This window comes from Oncorhynchus gorbuscha, linkage group LG19 (genome assembly GCF_021184085.1).
Source record: "Oncorhynchus gorbuscha isolate QuinsamMale2020 ecotype Even-year linkage group LG19, OgorEven_v1.0, whole genome shotgun sequence".
Lineage (NCBI taxonomy): Eukaryota > Metazoa > Chordata > Actinopteri > Salmoniformes > Salmonidae > Oncorhynchus > Oncorhynchus gorbuscha.
The window spans coordinates 21,300,611-21,317,416 of NC_060191.1; positions in this window are offsets into that span (position 1 = coordinate 21,300,611).

The following is a 16,806-nucleotide window of genomic DNA, read 5'->3' on the forward strand; positions in this document are numbered from 1 at the left end:
AGTGCTATTGCACAGCCCTTTGAGGAGCTATCAAACACCCGGAGATGGTCGCAAGATTCCTCCCTGTAAGCCACAAGGTTTTATTTGGGAGAGAATACCTTCTGTCTGTAGGATTTGCAGCCATTTCATTTAGTTCCGTCTGTTTTTACGTTAAAAAACGAGAGGGAAAATACAGAGCATGTTTGTGCATCATATTGTGCTTGACGTAATGTAGGTCAGTGTTCTGCAGAGCACCAGATAAGACACGGGGAACAAGTGTTGTGTGTACTTACAAGCAAATATCTGTCAAAATAGCAATTGACAGATCTACAAAAGCATTTTTGGCTGGAGAAGTGTTCCTTCGTCATTAGCATTTTACAAAAAAAGGCCAGAGATTTGGGCCTATCTGCCTCCAGTCGCTGCAAAGCCAGTCTGGCCCAGGTTGTTATCTGTTCAGTACAGAGGTGCAGCTGTTGAGCAAATGGATTTGCAGATTTTTAAAAGGAGATGAGAAAAAAAGAGGGAGAAGAATCAGGTACTCACAACCCTCCCCAAACCGCCATTCAGTGCATGTGTGTGTGTGTGTGTGTGTGTGTGTGTGTGTGTGTGTGTGTGTGTGTGTGTGTGTGTGTGTGTGTGTGTGTGTGTGTGTGTGTGTGTGTGTGTGTGTGTGTGTGTGTGTGTGTGTGTGTGTGTGTGTGTGTGTGTGTGTGTGTGTGTGTGTGTGTGTGTGTGTGTGTGTGTGTATGTGTGTGTGTGTGTGTTTTCTTATAAACCATACCTTCTGTTTCTCTGTCCCACATTATTTTTGGAAACGGCATTAGACAAAAAAGCATGAAAAATGCTTATTCTGTCTTTCTCCGTTTTCTTTATTCACTTTCCAGTCTCCCGAGGGCCCTTTTCCTGAGCAGCCGCCATCATCGCTGCCTGAGTGGACTGAGGGAGCCGGGGAGAGGATGGGGAACAAATGGGCGCTTTAGGTGGGGTAGGGATGTTGTTGCCTTTGCTGCTGCTTCTGGCAAGTGCCTCTCCTTTGTCTAAAGCAATCCCGCCACAGCTAACACAGACACACACACATACAGACACACGTGGAGGAATTCTGGCCCTAGTCAAGGGCCCCCACGGGAAAGAAAAAATTGCCCCAAGCCGTCAGCAGAGACACAGAGGGTGGTTGGCTTTGCTGAGCAGGAGTGTTAACGTGTATGCACACACACAGACTCAGAGATACACAAACACCGACACACACTGTTTCACTGATGTAGCTGCACACACACACTCACACGCACACGCACAGTCCCAGGCTTCACCAGGAGGGGTCGTATTAAGAGAGTGGTGGATAGAATGATTCTCGTGCTGAGGAGATTGAGGTAAACTCCCACCGGGGGAGACCTAATCCTGAAGACAAGCGTTTTAACCATATCAATGTTTCTCTAACTATCATAAAAGTTCTACCATTTCTAACTAATCAAATCATACAAATTGATAGTGCAACACGGTAACCATTTTTGTTGTTGTAATAGTTTCCCTCAACATAGAAACTTATTCATGTGGAGATGAACTGTTGTCAAAGTTATGGCAGAAAATGTATATTAGGCTACATCAGATTTGTTATTGATACTGTATATTGAATAATCCATTGTGTTGTTAAAGGTTTACATAATTTTTGGGGGAACAGCTAATGTAGATAATGACTGTGCGTGTAGCTTTGAAGAACAGTTAACAAAGAAATCTATTCAACTAGAAGCGAGCCGCATGCAGGTGTCCCTTAATGTTATTCATCAGTTTCTTTTCAGAGGCATTACTGCTTTTTGTCTTGTACACCTATTAAGTGGGCGGCTAAAGCTACAATGAAACTATTGTTAAGACAATTGGAAACTCAAAGTTGTATTTAGAGAAGATAACATTAGAAAAAATCACCTGACTATAATGAATATTAAAGTGCTTAACCCCAAAATATTCTCATCAGGGACCTAATGAAACAAAAAAAGTAAACCAACCAGGTTTGACAAATAATTTCAAAATGCTATATCAAAGTTGTGTAAACCAATGGAGTTGTATTCCAAAAGGCTGAAATTTGTATATATCAATTAAGCTATTTAGAAATCATATTCAAATGTGCACCAACATCTAAGAGTTAAAATAATATAGTTAATCATGTAGCTTCAGCTTGAAGTAGGCTAGCATTAGCATTGGCAACATTGCATGTTTACAAAGGTAAATGCACCGCAGTAATCCTTTCCTCAGAATGTGTGTGGCGAACGTTTTTTGGCCTTCGTGGGGGTCTAACAGATGCTGTCTGTCCGCATGTTCCTCCTCTCTGCCAGAAATATCAGGCCCGGGAATTAGTGGAAGCAATCTATTATTTAACGTTACAAGTGACAGTTCATATGGTACTACAGTAAAGACCTACAACGGGAGTGCATCTTGATGTTAGGGTTCCAGGCAAGCCCGAAGCCATCGCCTCTTCCCTCAAAGTGGAGGAAGAGGGAAGGGAGAGAAGAAAAAAACGGCAAACACCAACAAACGTAGCCTATTCCCTAGTACTTAGCCCTCTTGGTTTCTGCCGAAGAAAAACTCCAGTGCAGTATAATGACTTTGCATCGAAACAATAAGAAATAAATACCTTGGAGTTCCTCTATTAGTCAACACTTAAAATCTTTTCCTCCCCTCTTAATGAGCCTCTCATTGGAGGGAGCTTGAGCGGTAACGAGGGCCGCCGTTTTGCTCTGCGGCGTTTGTGAGGAGAGTGTTCCTATAATCACGCGGCGGCTTGAGATGGAGGGAGACTGGATTAGCTCCTTTGCCGTATGTGGAGTGTTTAACATGGCACACGCGACAGGCTCTTCCCTTCTTCACTAGACAAACACTTACTGTCATTAATTTCATTTGCTTATCACAATCAGCCCCCATTCCCTCCCTCCCCAAAAAAACCTCAATTTGGTTGTTTCCTGCTTCTCGTTTCAGGCGTCAACGCAAATTATTGTTACCCGCTGCTAAGAATTAGCAGGTAAAGAAGCTAAATGAAGATGAAGAATTGGAAAATGTTTCCAGTTGGAAGAATGTTGATTACCAGGCCGTGGTCCTGGAGGATTCCCCACTATTTCTTCTCATATTTTGGGCTGCCTCACCCTTCCCATTCCCCCCTCGACTCTCCAGGGGCCCGGAGAAGCAGCTTGCACTCAGCACTGCCAAAAGAATGTATTAGAGCAAATGGTATTGTAAGCCCTATGGAAGGCATACCTTATGTGGAGATTTAAAAGATATTAGGAGGATGGTGCGGATGGGAACCCAGGTGTGCCTGGTAATAGCCATTGTCTTGTGTGTGTGTGGTGGGGGGGGGAGGTGGGAGCTCATCATGCCAGGAAGGAGAAGAGAAGGAGAGGGGGAGCAGAGTGCACCCAAGGCAGCGTGAAAGACTCAGCCTGGCAGGGAATGTTTCTATGTAGCTACCACACTGCACTGTGGTGGAAGCTGCACCAATTCACAGCTTTAGCACCATCAACACGGCACAATGCAAAATGATCCTGTGGACTATTTTTAAGTGGGGTAATGGTACTTATAGTATGGTAAGCTGAAAGAAAAGACTGATATGAGCCAGGCCTTTTGATCACATGATATGGTTCTACAGTCAATAAAAGAAAAATAACAACAACTATGACCACATGATAAAAAAACGATGTTTCATGACTGCCTAAGGATCCCCGATGACCTAGAATACGGTTAAAGTTGATGGAATCAAACCCTTGAAGGCCTTTTCAAAGTCTCACATTGTTAGAGGAGTTCTAACTGCAATGACGTCCAAGTGAAAACTGTGATAAGCATTGTTTTATAACGGCCAAAACTTTCCCCTAGCCAATACCACCTGTCTCACAAACCACACTTTTACTTTCAAATTGAATAATGATTTAAGCTTTTCTACTGATTGGAACTGTTTTTGGTTCCTGAAATGCATAACAGTTAAGTTTAGTATGGTATCAACACCTTATCCACATTATGCAGCTCAATTATTCCATGTGCAACACCTGCAAAACAAATTTGGCATTCAAATTTGCGAAGGATGATCAAACAACACCGAAACACTGTCATTATTTCTCCCTCAAATACAGCAGTGAAAAATGACTTGTTTCCCCTAGATTTACCAAATTAGCTATTCAGCTGGAAGTAAACTCCATTTTATAGGTTTCATTTACTTCATTTCCCAAAAGTGTATTCAACTGTCATAGCAAAAACACAGACGTAAATGTGTTTGGACCCACAAAAATCACACCTGCCACAAATTTTCACTCTGGGAAAAAAAAACTCCAAATGGAAATTTTCAAATGTGTCAAAGTGTTAGCCTCAACATTTAGCGAAGATGACTAAGTTCAACTACTTAAAGCAACTGTCCTCCCCCTATATACTGTATTCTAACCCAAACCAATAGGTTTCTCAACTAAGATTCAAATTCTTCTGAAGACACAACTGCCTCCTGTCTGGTTGGGGGGAAAACAACATTTATCTAGCACTGCACCACTAAGCTAGCCTTGCCCTCCAACGTTAGATAAATAGAAATGAGGGCTAATGAATTGCACCTCCCCGGATATAATTCTGTAATAGCTATAATCAGGCTGTTCCGAGTCCATGAATACACATGGACAACATCAGCTGCAATCCTGTTGGTGGTCAATATTCTTGAAGCCCTGCCAGTTTGGGAATATTCTCGCCTTCCTCTCTCCCTTAACGTTATCAGGTAACGCACACTGGCATTAAATCCCACAACATAATAAAATCTTCTTTCTGGAAGCTTTCACAGCAGACAATGCGGCTCTCGCCGAAAGCCCTTTAAGTGTTCGTGTTTTAATGTCATTACGGCACCACGAAGCACGCAGGCCGGGCAGAAAAGGCGCAGCTTGAAAAGAGAAACCCTACACAAGACCTCAAGGTACATTTGCTCAGAGGAGAGACAAAAAGGCTTCAGCAATGGCAGAAACAAATGAACGGGTTTATTACGTTTGTGCGGTGAATGGCAGAACAACAGTTCCAGCCATCCTCACTGACAGCGTCTAAAGCTGCAGATTTGTGCCCATTAGTCACACATTTTAGGGAGAAGGTGGTTTGTAAAGTGCATTGATAGGGATTACAGTTCTATCATTTCCTGTCTTTCTTTCACTGCTGAAACATGTGGTTGATTTCAGAGCCGCCAGGAGGTTCCTCCAAAGAAAAGAGTGGGGGGACTATTGTATTTGTTTCTAAAACGGCAATCCTTTGGATATTAAGGCGCTTAATCTGTGATTAATATTTTAATGATTCAAATAAGCACAGCATTTTTAAGTTTCATCGTCCTACACTGTAGCATTACGCTTATTTACATGTTTCTGGAAAAAAGAAACAACTCATTTGATTTAGATTACATGGTGGCACTTTGGTATTATGATTACACCAAGAAGGATTTGAATAATCTGGAGTCTATCGAGTTCAAGATATTTTGTAATCGTAGATTAGTTTGAACAGAACATTCTAAACCATGTTCACAAAAGCTAGGATTAAGGCAGATAAGGGTTTGTGTCAGTGAGCCCCAAAGAAACGTTTTAATATATAAGGCCCTGCCTTTGCTTGATTAGACCCTTCACATCACTAACAAACACATGCTACACATGAGCAGTCACTTTACTATCTCGGGCCTCTATCTTCTTATCTGTTTTTTTCCCCAGAACTCTCTTGGCTACCTTTACAGCCAGTTACTCTAGGATGATTAACACTGAAGGTGTTAACCAATGAACTCCTGGCCTACACAGGGATGAGGAATAATGGCCTCTAAGTCCGTCTCTTCTTGAGGATTACTCTTGTGCTTGAGGATTACTCTTGTTGTTCAGCAGATGTTTGAGGTTGAGCGAGCAGGGTTGGATAGGTTACTTTCTAAATGTAATCCGTTAAAGTTACCTGTTCAAAATTGTAATTACATTTACATTTAAGTCATTTAGCAGACGCTCTTATCCAGAGCGACTTACAAATTGGTGCATTCACCTTATGACATCCAGTGGAACAACCACTTTACAATAGTGCATCTAAATATTTTAAGGGGGGAGGGGGTGAGAAGGATTACTTTATCCTATCCTAGGTATTCCTTAAAGAGGTGGGGTTTCAGGTGTCTCCGGAAGGTGGTGATTGACTCCGCTATCCTGGCGTCGTGAGGGAGTTTGTTCCACCATTGGGGAGCCAGAGCAGCGAACAGTTTTGACTGAGCTGAGCGGGAACTGTACTTCCTCAGTGGTAGGGAGGCGAGCAGGCCAGAGGTGGATGAACGCAGTGCCCTTATTTGGGTGTAGGGCCTGATCAGAGCCTGGAGGTACTGAGGTGCCGTTCCCCTCACAGCTCCGTAGGCAAGCACCATGGTCTTGTAGCGGATGCGAGCTTCAACTGGAAGCCAGTGGAGAGAGCGGAGGAGCGGGGTGACGTGAGAGAACTTGGGAAGGTTGAACACTAGACGGGCTGCGGCGTTCTGGATGAGTTGTAGGGGTTTAATGGCACAGGCAGGGAGCCCAGCCAACAGCGAGTTGCAGTAATCCAGACGGGAGATGACAAGTGCCTGGATTAGGACCTGCGCCGCTTCCTGTGTGAGGCAGGGTCGTACTCTGCGGATGTTGTAGAGCATGAACCTACAGGAACGGGCCACCGCCTTGATGTTAGTTGAGAACGACAGTTTGTTGTCCAGGATCACGCCAAGGTTCTTAGCGCTCTGGGAGGAGGACACAATGGAGTTGTCAACCGTGATGGCGAGATCATGGAACGGGCAGTCCTTCCCCGGGAGGAAGAGCAGCTCCGTCTTGCCGAAGTTCAGCTTGAGGTGGTGATCCGTCATCCACACTGATATGTCTGCCAGACATGCAGAGATGCGATTCTAATCAGTAATCAGTAACGGAACTTTTGTATTACCCAAGCTCGATGACGTACACTACCGGTATGTAGTTTTAGAGCACCTACTCATTCAAGGGATTTTCTTCATTTTTACTATTTTCTACATTGTAGAATAATAGTGATGACATCAAAACTATGATATAACACATATGGACTCATGTAGTAACCAAAACCATGTTAAACAAATCAAAATATATTTCATATTTGAGATTCTTCAAATAACCACACTTTGCTTTGATGACTCTTGGAATTCTCTCAACCAGCTTCATGAAGTAGTCACCTGGAATGCATTTCAATTAACAGGTGTGCCTTGTTAAAAGTTAATTTGTGGAATTTCTTTCCTTCTTATTGCATTTGAGCCAATCAGTTGTGTTGTGACAAGTTAGGAAGGTATACAGAAATAGCCCTATTTGGTAAAAGACTAAGTCCATATTATGGCAAGAACAGCTCAAATAAGCAAAGAGAAACGACAATCCATCATTACTTTAAGACATGGTTAGTCAATCTGGAAAGTGTCAAAAAACTTTGAAAGTTTCTTCAAGTGCAGTCGCAAAAACCATCAAGCGCTCTGATGAAACTGGCTCTCATGAGGACCCCCCACAGGAATGGAAGACACAGAGTTACCTCTGCTGCAGAGGATAAGTTGATTAGAGTTACCAGCCTCAGAAATTGCAGCCCAAATAAATACTTTACAGAGTTCAAGTAACAGACACATCGCAACATCAACTGTTCAGAGGAGACTGTGTGAATCAGGCCTTCATGGTCAAGTTGCTGCAAAGAAACCAGTACTATTTTTATTTTATTTAAATTTTATTTAACCTTTATTTGACTAGGCAAGTCAGTTAAGAACAAATTCTTATTTACAATGACTGCCTACCAAAAGGCCTCCTGCGGAGACGGGGACCTGGGATTAAACATTTAAAATAAATACAATATAAATATAGGACAAAACACACATCACAAAAAGAGAGACGACATAACCCTACATAAAGAGAGACCTAAGACAACAACATAGCAAGGCAGCAACACATGACAACACAGCATGGTAGCAACACAACATAAAACATAACAGCACACTATTTCTTAGAATCAAGGGCAATGGTGACATCATTGAGGACATTTAAGGTTGCAGTGAAACATCCATAACATCCATAACCCGAGCGGAAACCATATTGCATACCCAAGAGAATACTATACACATCAAGAAAGCCAGTCAGTTGATTATTGACACGTTTTTCTAACACTGTTGATAAACAGGGCAAATTAGAAATAGGCCTCTAACAGTTAGGATCAGCTTAGGATCAGCTTGATCTCCCTTTTAGTGGCTGCCTTCCAAGCAATGGGAACCTCCCCAGAAAGGAGAGGCAGGTTAAAAAGGCTGGAGATAGGCTTGGCGATGATAGGGGCAGCAACCTTAAAGAAGAAAGGGACACCAATCATTATTTGGGCCAAGAAACACAAGCAATTCACATTAGACCGGTGAAAATTTGTCCATTGGTCTGGAGTCCAAATTGGAGATTTTTGGTTCCAACCGCCTTGTCTTTGTGAGACGCTTCTGGGTGAATGGATGATCTCTGCATGTGTGGTTCCCACCGTAGAGCATGGAGGAGGAGATGTGATGGTGTGGGGGTGCTTTGCTGTTGACACTGTCTGGGATTTTTCCTAAATTCAAGGCACACTTAACCAGCATGGCTACCACAGAATTCTGCAGCGGCACCCCATACGGCACCCCATCAGGTTTGATCTTAGTGGGACTATCATTTGTTTTTCAAGAGGACAATGACCTAACACACCTCCAGGTTGTGTAAGGCCTATTTTACAAAGAAGGAGACTGATGGAGTGCTACATCAGATGACCTGGCCTCCACAATCCCCCGACCTCAACCAAATCGAGATGGTTTGGGTTGAGTCGGACCGCAGAGTGATGGAAAAGCAGCCACAAGTGCTCAGCATATGTGGGAACTCCTTCAAGACTGTTGGAAAAGCATTCTAGGTGAAGCTGGTTGAGAGAATGCCAAGAGTGTGCAAAGCTGTCATCAAGGCAAATGATGGCTCTTTGAAGAATCTCAAATATAAAATATATTTTGATTTGTTTAACACTTCTTTGTTTACTACATGATTCCATGTGTTATTTCATAGTTTTGATGTCTTCACTATTTTTCCACAATGTAGAAAATAGTAAAAAATAAGGAAAAACCCTTGAATGAGTAGGTGTTCTAAAACTTTTGACTGGTAGTGTATACTCTCACAAATGTATATACGCATACTCACAAACACACACACATACACAAACAGCAAACACTGGTGTCCCATGTACAGTGCACTCAGACAGTATTCAGACCCCTTCCCGTTTTCCACATTTTGTTACTTACAGCCTTGTTCTAAAATTGACACCTCACAAGTCCTCAACTGGAAGGTTCATTAAAGAGTACCTGCAAAACACCAGTCTCAACGTCAACAGTGAAGAGGCGACTCCAGGATGCTGGTCTTCTAGGCACAGTTGCAAAGAAAAAAACATATATCAGACTGGCCAATAAAAATAAAATATTAAGTTGGGCAAAAGAACACAGACACTGGACAGAGGAACCCTGCCTAGTCTCTATCCAACAATGTCAGCAAGCTTCTCAACCCATAGAACCCCCATAATGCCTTGTGGCACAATCCCAGTACAACACACTAGGGCTGAGGTCCAAACACTTAAAAGACACACCCTATCCCCTCAGCCCTCAAGTTAAGTAGATCCCCGGGACCACCCATCCGTAGAATGTATGCACACATGACTGTAAGTCGCTTTGGATAAAAGCGTCTGCTAAATGGCATATATTATTATTATTATTATTATTAAGTGGATACTTCTGGTGACGTGTAATGACGTCTGACGAGTATACACTTGCAGGTGAGGGAGGCAGGAATGATTTGTAAATGGACCACACTTGGCCGGAAATTCTTCACTTTATGAGCTACAGTCAAATATGATTGCATGTCTACTCATATTAAATATATAATTATTAATCTGCACCTACTGTCTGATAGCTAGCAAATTAATTAGCTAACTAATGTCACCCTGCCTAGCTGGAACTACTGAAGAAGGAAAATGTTTTATTTCTACAATTTCCAAAAGAAAACCAAACAAAAACATATTTACTTTTTACGAGACATGTTTGTGCCATCATGTGCATTAGGAGCACAATTTCTAACGTATTTTCATTGGTTGTTATTCACTTGACTTCTCCATTGACGTTATTTTTACATTTTCGCAGACATTTCTTTGCGGATGTACAATCTTCGCGAATTGAATTATGGGGAGTTTCAGTCCCCGGAGTGAACTATAGCTATACACTCACAAAGCTGACTAAAAACGAAGGCTGAGGGGCTTACGTTGCAAACTTACCTTGCTTGGCTAATCATTTAGCTAATGTCAGTGACTTGTGACTTGCTTGTGACTCGAATAATAGTGACTTGACCACCACAAGGGGGAGTTAGAGCACTCATTATGCATTTGGGTCCCAAGGTTTTTATATGACCAATCATTTCGAGTGGTTCCAATGACGAATTTGACGAGAGCCACCCGTCCCTGGTGACTTTCTTCAGCAAAGATGGCTGACAAAACATTACAGGGGAAGCAAATGTAAGTAGTTATAACGTCATAACGAGTCAAGCAAAACATTTACAATTGAGAGGAATATGTTAGTTAGTGTAGAGACAGACGATTGTGCATATTGTTTTTGTCATAAAGTTAAGTTACAAAAATCACAATTTAGCAAGTTTTTTTCCAGTCATATCCAATACCAGGTGTATCAAACTCCATTATTGGAATGATGCTGTGTCTGCATGTATGTATTACAATTATACACTTCAACAGTGTTTACCACTCATGCTCCTGGGAGATCAATGATTACACATTGCAATAGACTAGAAACATGATTTAAGTAAAGGCTGATTTGTAATTCATATATATACAGTATATATCTTCATAGGTGTACAGAGGCCCATAAAACAAAGGGTTTTCTAATGATCAATTAGCCTTTTAAAATGATAAACTTGGATTAGCTAAGCCAACGTGCTATTGGAAAACAGGAGTGATGGTTGCTGATAATGGGCCTTTGTACGCCTATGTAGATATTCCATTCAAAATCATCCGTTTCCAGCTACAATAGTCATTTACAACATTAACAATGTCTACACGGTATTTCTGATCAATTTGATGTTATTTTATATTTTTGACTCCCCTTTGATGGCAGTGCTATAAAAGACAAGCTTAAATATCAATAGTCATCCCCACGCCTATGGTTCCCATTTACACTCCCTTTGCCAAAAGACTAATATTAGTATCTTCAGAAAATAATCTATCTTTATTCTGTAACTTCCCTGCGAAGGCATTCATATTCACATCTATCAGAGGATTTAAATGTGGATGAAATAGTATATAAGCTGGATCCCCTCAGGAGAGGTTCTCATTCTCTTGTATTCTTTCAGATGGGAGAGAAAGAGGGAGGATGCTGCACCTTGGCGGAGAAAGGGAGGAGGAGGACGAGGAGGAGGAATTAATTTTCCCCCTTCGGGAAGAAACACATGCTGAATCCCAAGAGTTAGCAGCGAATCTACCTATCTTACTCTGATTGGCATTAAGAGGGAGGAAGAGACATAGATAGAAATAAAGTAAGAGATGATGTTGTTGTTGCTAATGGTTTGCTGTTAAAAACAATGTGACAAGTATGGTTGTGGTATATGGAGACAGTAAATGTTATTTTATTGACATTTTCCATAACAAGTTAAGATCATTTATTCTCAACATCATACAAATGCCTATGTACCCATGATGAATGGATGAACATTTCCCCCTATACTCAGAATGGAGAGCGGAGGACAGACAGAAGGTTGAGGAGCTGCACACAGATCATGCATGTATTGACAAATGAATTTAAGGGCTAAGTCCTTCTGTGCAATTTGTGGATTTAAGTGCCACTACAGTTCATTCCACTTAGTCCCAACACTCACAGTGCATATCTTACTCGTAATCCCACAGCATGGGCAGTCAAGCTGTGAATTCTCCTGTTAATTATTATAAAATAATATCATGAGATATAATACTATCATTATATTGTGATTCCTTCTGAAAACTGACCTGACAGACCTAACCTTGTTCTTATTGGGAACTCAAATGAATCCTGCAATACTGATTTAAGTACAATGCATAGAATAATGAGCTATTAAGAACTGTAAAATAACATTTGTAGATATGAAATTGAAAGATAACAAACAAAACATAACGTTTATTTTCCTCCATGATTTCAGTCTATAGACAACATTAGAAAGCAAGTAAACATAACTATTACATGACAAAAGAAAGGAATTAACTTTCTGTAACTACACAGTAATGCATGTTTTCTTCACAAGCATGTTGGAAATTAAACTCTTCATTAAAGATTAAAAAAATAGCAAAGTATATTAGTCAAGAAAATGAGTCTTTAAATGTTCATTATTATTTGTATTGTTGTAATGTGCACTCCGAGACATTGTGAAAAAGCATCCGCAAACTTAATGAAATAATAACTTTATCTAGTTTTCAAGATAATATTGGAAAAAGTTTTTAAAAGTCATGAGCTGAAATCAGGCAGCCGTTTTTCTTCTGCATTTCTTGTACAAAGACACAGCAGGTGTTGGCTCAGGAGAAGAAGTTTGGGTAAATATTGATCCTCTAAATATGTGCGTTTTTCACCCCCTCCCTTTCCCCTCCTCTGCCTCCTCTCCACACGAAAACATGCTCCCTCCCAAGAGCCAACGGGGAGCTAGTTAAGTGAGGTATCATCTTCGGTCCGCAACTAGCCCAGCTACTCCCACAAGGGCATTGTGGGTAGGGTACAACTGTTGCGAGTGGGTGGCACATCTGTTCCCTGAGACAGGCGAAGCCCTGGGGGTCACCCCTTGCCTCGGCTAGCATTTCAGACAACACCGCTAATAACCGCTCTGATATCTCTGTTTAGCCCCAGACAAAGGGCCTTCTCAGGGCTACTTGGCGTCAGATCCGAGCCATGACATTTCTAATAGAGGGAGCATTAAAAGTCATGTTTGTCTTATTCTCCTGTGTCTTTCCATCTGGCATACCATTCGCACTTAGCAGCCTAAGCATATTCAAAGTGTACACCTCTGAAATTGAATTAATTCACAATAGATGGCACAGCCACTTGATTGTAGCACCATATGTACAGTTCACCATTAACATATACTTGCCAGGCTACAAATGGTAGCTGCTGAAATATGTAAAGGAACCATGTGGATTACCAATTTATGCATGAATAGAGCATATCACATACTACCTCCATTCACCGCAAGACATTTGCTATCAAAATGAGACTATTTTGAATCTCAGATTTGTCAAAGTAACTAGTTCTCAAAACACACAATAGCCAAGAATACACCCCCGCACTAAACTAACAAGTTTCAAATCCAACTGTGGCTCTGCTGTGATGTTGCTGTGTGTGGTTGGCTGAGTCGAGGGGGAAGAAGAGAGTGGGGGAGAAAGAGGCAGGTGAGTTTGTGTTCTGTATTGGAGGTGGAGGAAGAAGTGGGCGAGAGTGTGTCCATGGGGCTGGTTCACTAGTGCATGGGGAGCAGCGATGGCTCTGGAGGGCGAGAAGAGAGCGTGGAGGATGAAAGATGGAGTCTAATCCTCCACATGTGGCATCTTTTTTTAATTTTCCTTTTTTTTAAGGAAAGCCAACTGGAGCCATTCTTTGGACTGTAGGCCAAGGGCTCCGGGAAAACATTGCCTGCAGCCAAAGCACATAGTGTGAAATGAGAAGCTAAAGCTTGAATGTGCTTTTGTTTATCGGAAAAATGCACTCTAAGTGGGATTGGCAGTGGAGGGCCCAAACTCCATAAGTCATATAGACTGGCGCCGGCCGGAGTGGGGATGGCACGGGGATGTTTCAGGCATGAGCGGCCCAGGAAAGGCATCTCGACAGTCAGGCGTTTGGCAGTCTCCCGCCCCTGCATCGCCTGTTTCCGTAATCTTGGTGCGAGCACAAAGGAGGATCAGAGGGGTCAATCTAAAGTAAGAAATGTGGTCACAAGTTGAGAACGGGAGAGGAAACAGTAAATATCCGCCGGTCTGGTTGGAGCAACTAGAGCTGTGGAGGCTAAGGGAGCTGCAAAGGCCAACCTAAGCCTAGGGAATTGGGGACGCAGATTTCTGGGCAAGTGGTGGCCAGCGGGTGCCAAAGACTGATCAATCTTCCACAATAGCGCTGTTCTGTTCCACGTTCCTCCGCCGGTGGGTGAGATGGATTGCCAATGGGATCTGCCTTGGTCACGTGCCTTCGGCTTCGGAGTCGAAAAAAGACAACTCAAAAGTCGGCGGAAAAGTTAGAGGAGCTAGAGGCTTTGGGGAAGTTTCTGAGGAGGTAGATGAGTCAGTATAGCGGCGACTAGAATAGAGTACAAGACAGTTGAATGCAGTTCATGGTGATTTTCCTCCACAGAAAACTGTTGTATGAAAATACAAATATCAGAACTAAAGGTCAGAGTGATTGGCTGACTGCTCACTATGATATTCTCTGATTGGCCCTTTTTGCACATGGCTTATTGCCAGGGCAATTTGTAGAATTTCAGGCATAGCATTTGACAGTGTTCTCTCTTGTTTCAGTGTTGGCTAGAAGTCCAAATGAGTAACGCATCAGTGGGTCACTCAGCCTCATGCAGGTGATATTCTGCTACACATCATGGTAAATTAAAGTCTTAATCTCCCAAACATTGCATCATGTAAAACCAACCAACTAAGCACACTGGCATAGATACTTCCCAATGGGTTTTTTTTTAAACACACTACATCATACGATCATACTGTATTTACTCTAGCTAGCACAACAGCCCCGCTTTACTCCTTCATTTAAAGCCTGGACCATTTTTCAGTCACACGAGGAGAGACACAAAGAGCAGCCACTTCTAAAGGCCCTATAGTGGAGCCCAGTGAAATTATTCAATTAGTGAATTTAGCACCTGATCTGGTTAACAGCCCTGAGGACGCCACAGCTGCAGTGCAGTGCAGTGCAGTGCAGTGCAGTGCAGTGCAGTGCAGTGCAGTGCAGTGCAGTGCAGTGCAGTGCAGTGCAAGAGAGAGAGAGAGAGAGAGAGAGAGAGAGAGAGAGAGAGAGAGAGAGAGAGAGAGAGAGAGAGAGAGAGAGAGAGAGAGAGAGAGAGAGAGAGAGAGAGAGATGCCATTAGAGAGACTGGTCAGAGCAGACGGTTTGGGATTCATTACCTCATATGCTATCCTTTGTTTTAGAAGGCGGAGGCCAGATGAGCCAGATGAGCCAGAAAACCATCTCTGAAATATATCTATTAGTTTATGTTTGTACTTAGTAAGTGTCCTAAGTTTTTACTGAAAAATGTGCCTTGAATTGGAAATAAAATCCCAACAACAAGCAGAAATTAGACAGATAAACCGACATTCATTTGAGAAAGAGAGGAGAAAGAGAGACAGAGAACAACCACACACATTTGTAAAGTTCTTGCTTATCAAGTCACATAGACTGCACTTGTGTAGGAACAGTATTGTCTGCTGGTAGCATTGAGAGAGAGGGGAGATCTCGAACCTCATTGCATTTCATAGATTGCATGCGGGGCACTTTTTAACAGATCGTTGATTTGTTATTCATATTGCTACATTTCCTGAGGGTTCCCTCTAAAACAAATCAGAAATGGGGAGACGATATCTCCCGGTACCACTGTGTGGCAAGTGAGGGGCACCAAAACAGATGTACTTCGGCACTGCATGAGAGAGGAGGCAGGAAAGTGCCTCAAATGCTGAAGTCTTCCAGCTGCTTGTTCAAATTGCCTTGTTTTCCTCATTTCTGTTAGTTAACGTTCATTCACAGACAAACTGCATTTATGAAGCTCCCTGCTCAGTTCCTTTAATTTAAAATGTACCAAAATGGGAACATGTCAGGTGCTTTCTTAAGACACTTTTTTTAAGTATAGCACTTTGCGATACTTTGTTATTAATGTTTCTTTGTCTGTGTTTACATATGTTTTCAACACAGCCTTGCAGTAATTTTTACATGTACTTGTGAAATTAATAAACACAAACAAAATGTGGGAAGAATAGAGTTTGTTGCTCTGATATGAGAGGAAGAAGCTTTGATAACTATAATTAAGATAACTTTAATGAGGCAATTATAAACAATTGATGAAACAAGTTTGACGAATTGAGAAGAGATGGAATAGCTGTGAACAGCTATGAACAAGCCTTTTAGGGTTGGGTAACACTAAAAACAGTTTACGGTTGGGTATCTACACTGAACAAAAACAGAAAAACTTACAAATGTAAAGTAAATGGTCTGACATTTCAAGTTGTGGCTTACAGTAGTGGAGGTGGGTCTGTAGCTGTCCATCATAGCATGTGTTTCACTATTTGTGGAAAGATAAGGCCATTGAGATGATCATATAGAGTATGTCTGTAAATGCAAAGTGTTGGTCCCATGTTTCATTAGCTGAAATAAAAGATCACAGAAATGTTCCATACGCACACAAGATACCATGACGAGATCCTGAGGCCGATTGTCATGTCATCAGTCAACCTCATGTTTCAGTATGATGATGCATAGCCCCATGTCGCAAGGATCTGTACACAATTCCTGGAAGCTGAAAATGTCCTAGTTCTTCCATGGCCAGCATACTCACCAAACATGTCACACATTGAGCATGTTTGGGATGCTCTGGATCGATGTGTACGACAGTGTGTTCCAGTTCCCACCAATATCCAGCAACTTCGCACAGCCATTGAAGAGGAGTGGGACAACACTCCACAGGACCACAATCACAGACCTGATCAGCTCTATCCAGAAGATGTGTCGCGCTGCATGAAGCAAATGGTGGTCACACCAGATACTGACTGGTTTTCTGATCCATGACCCTACCTTTTTTTGTAAGGTAT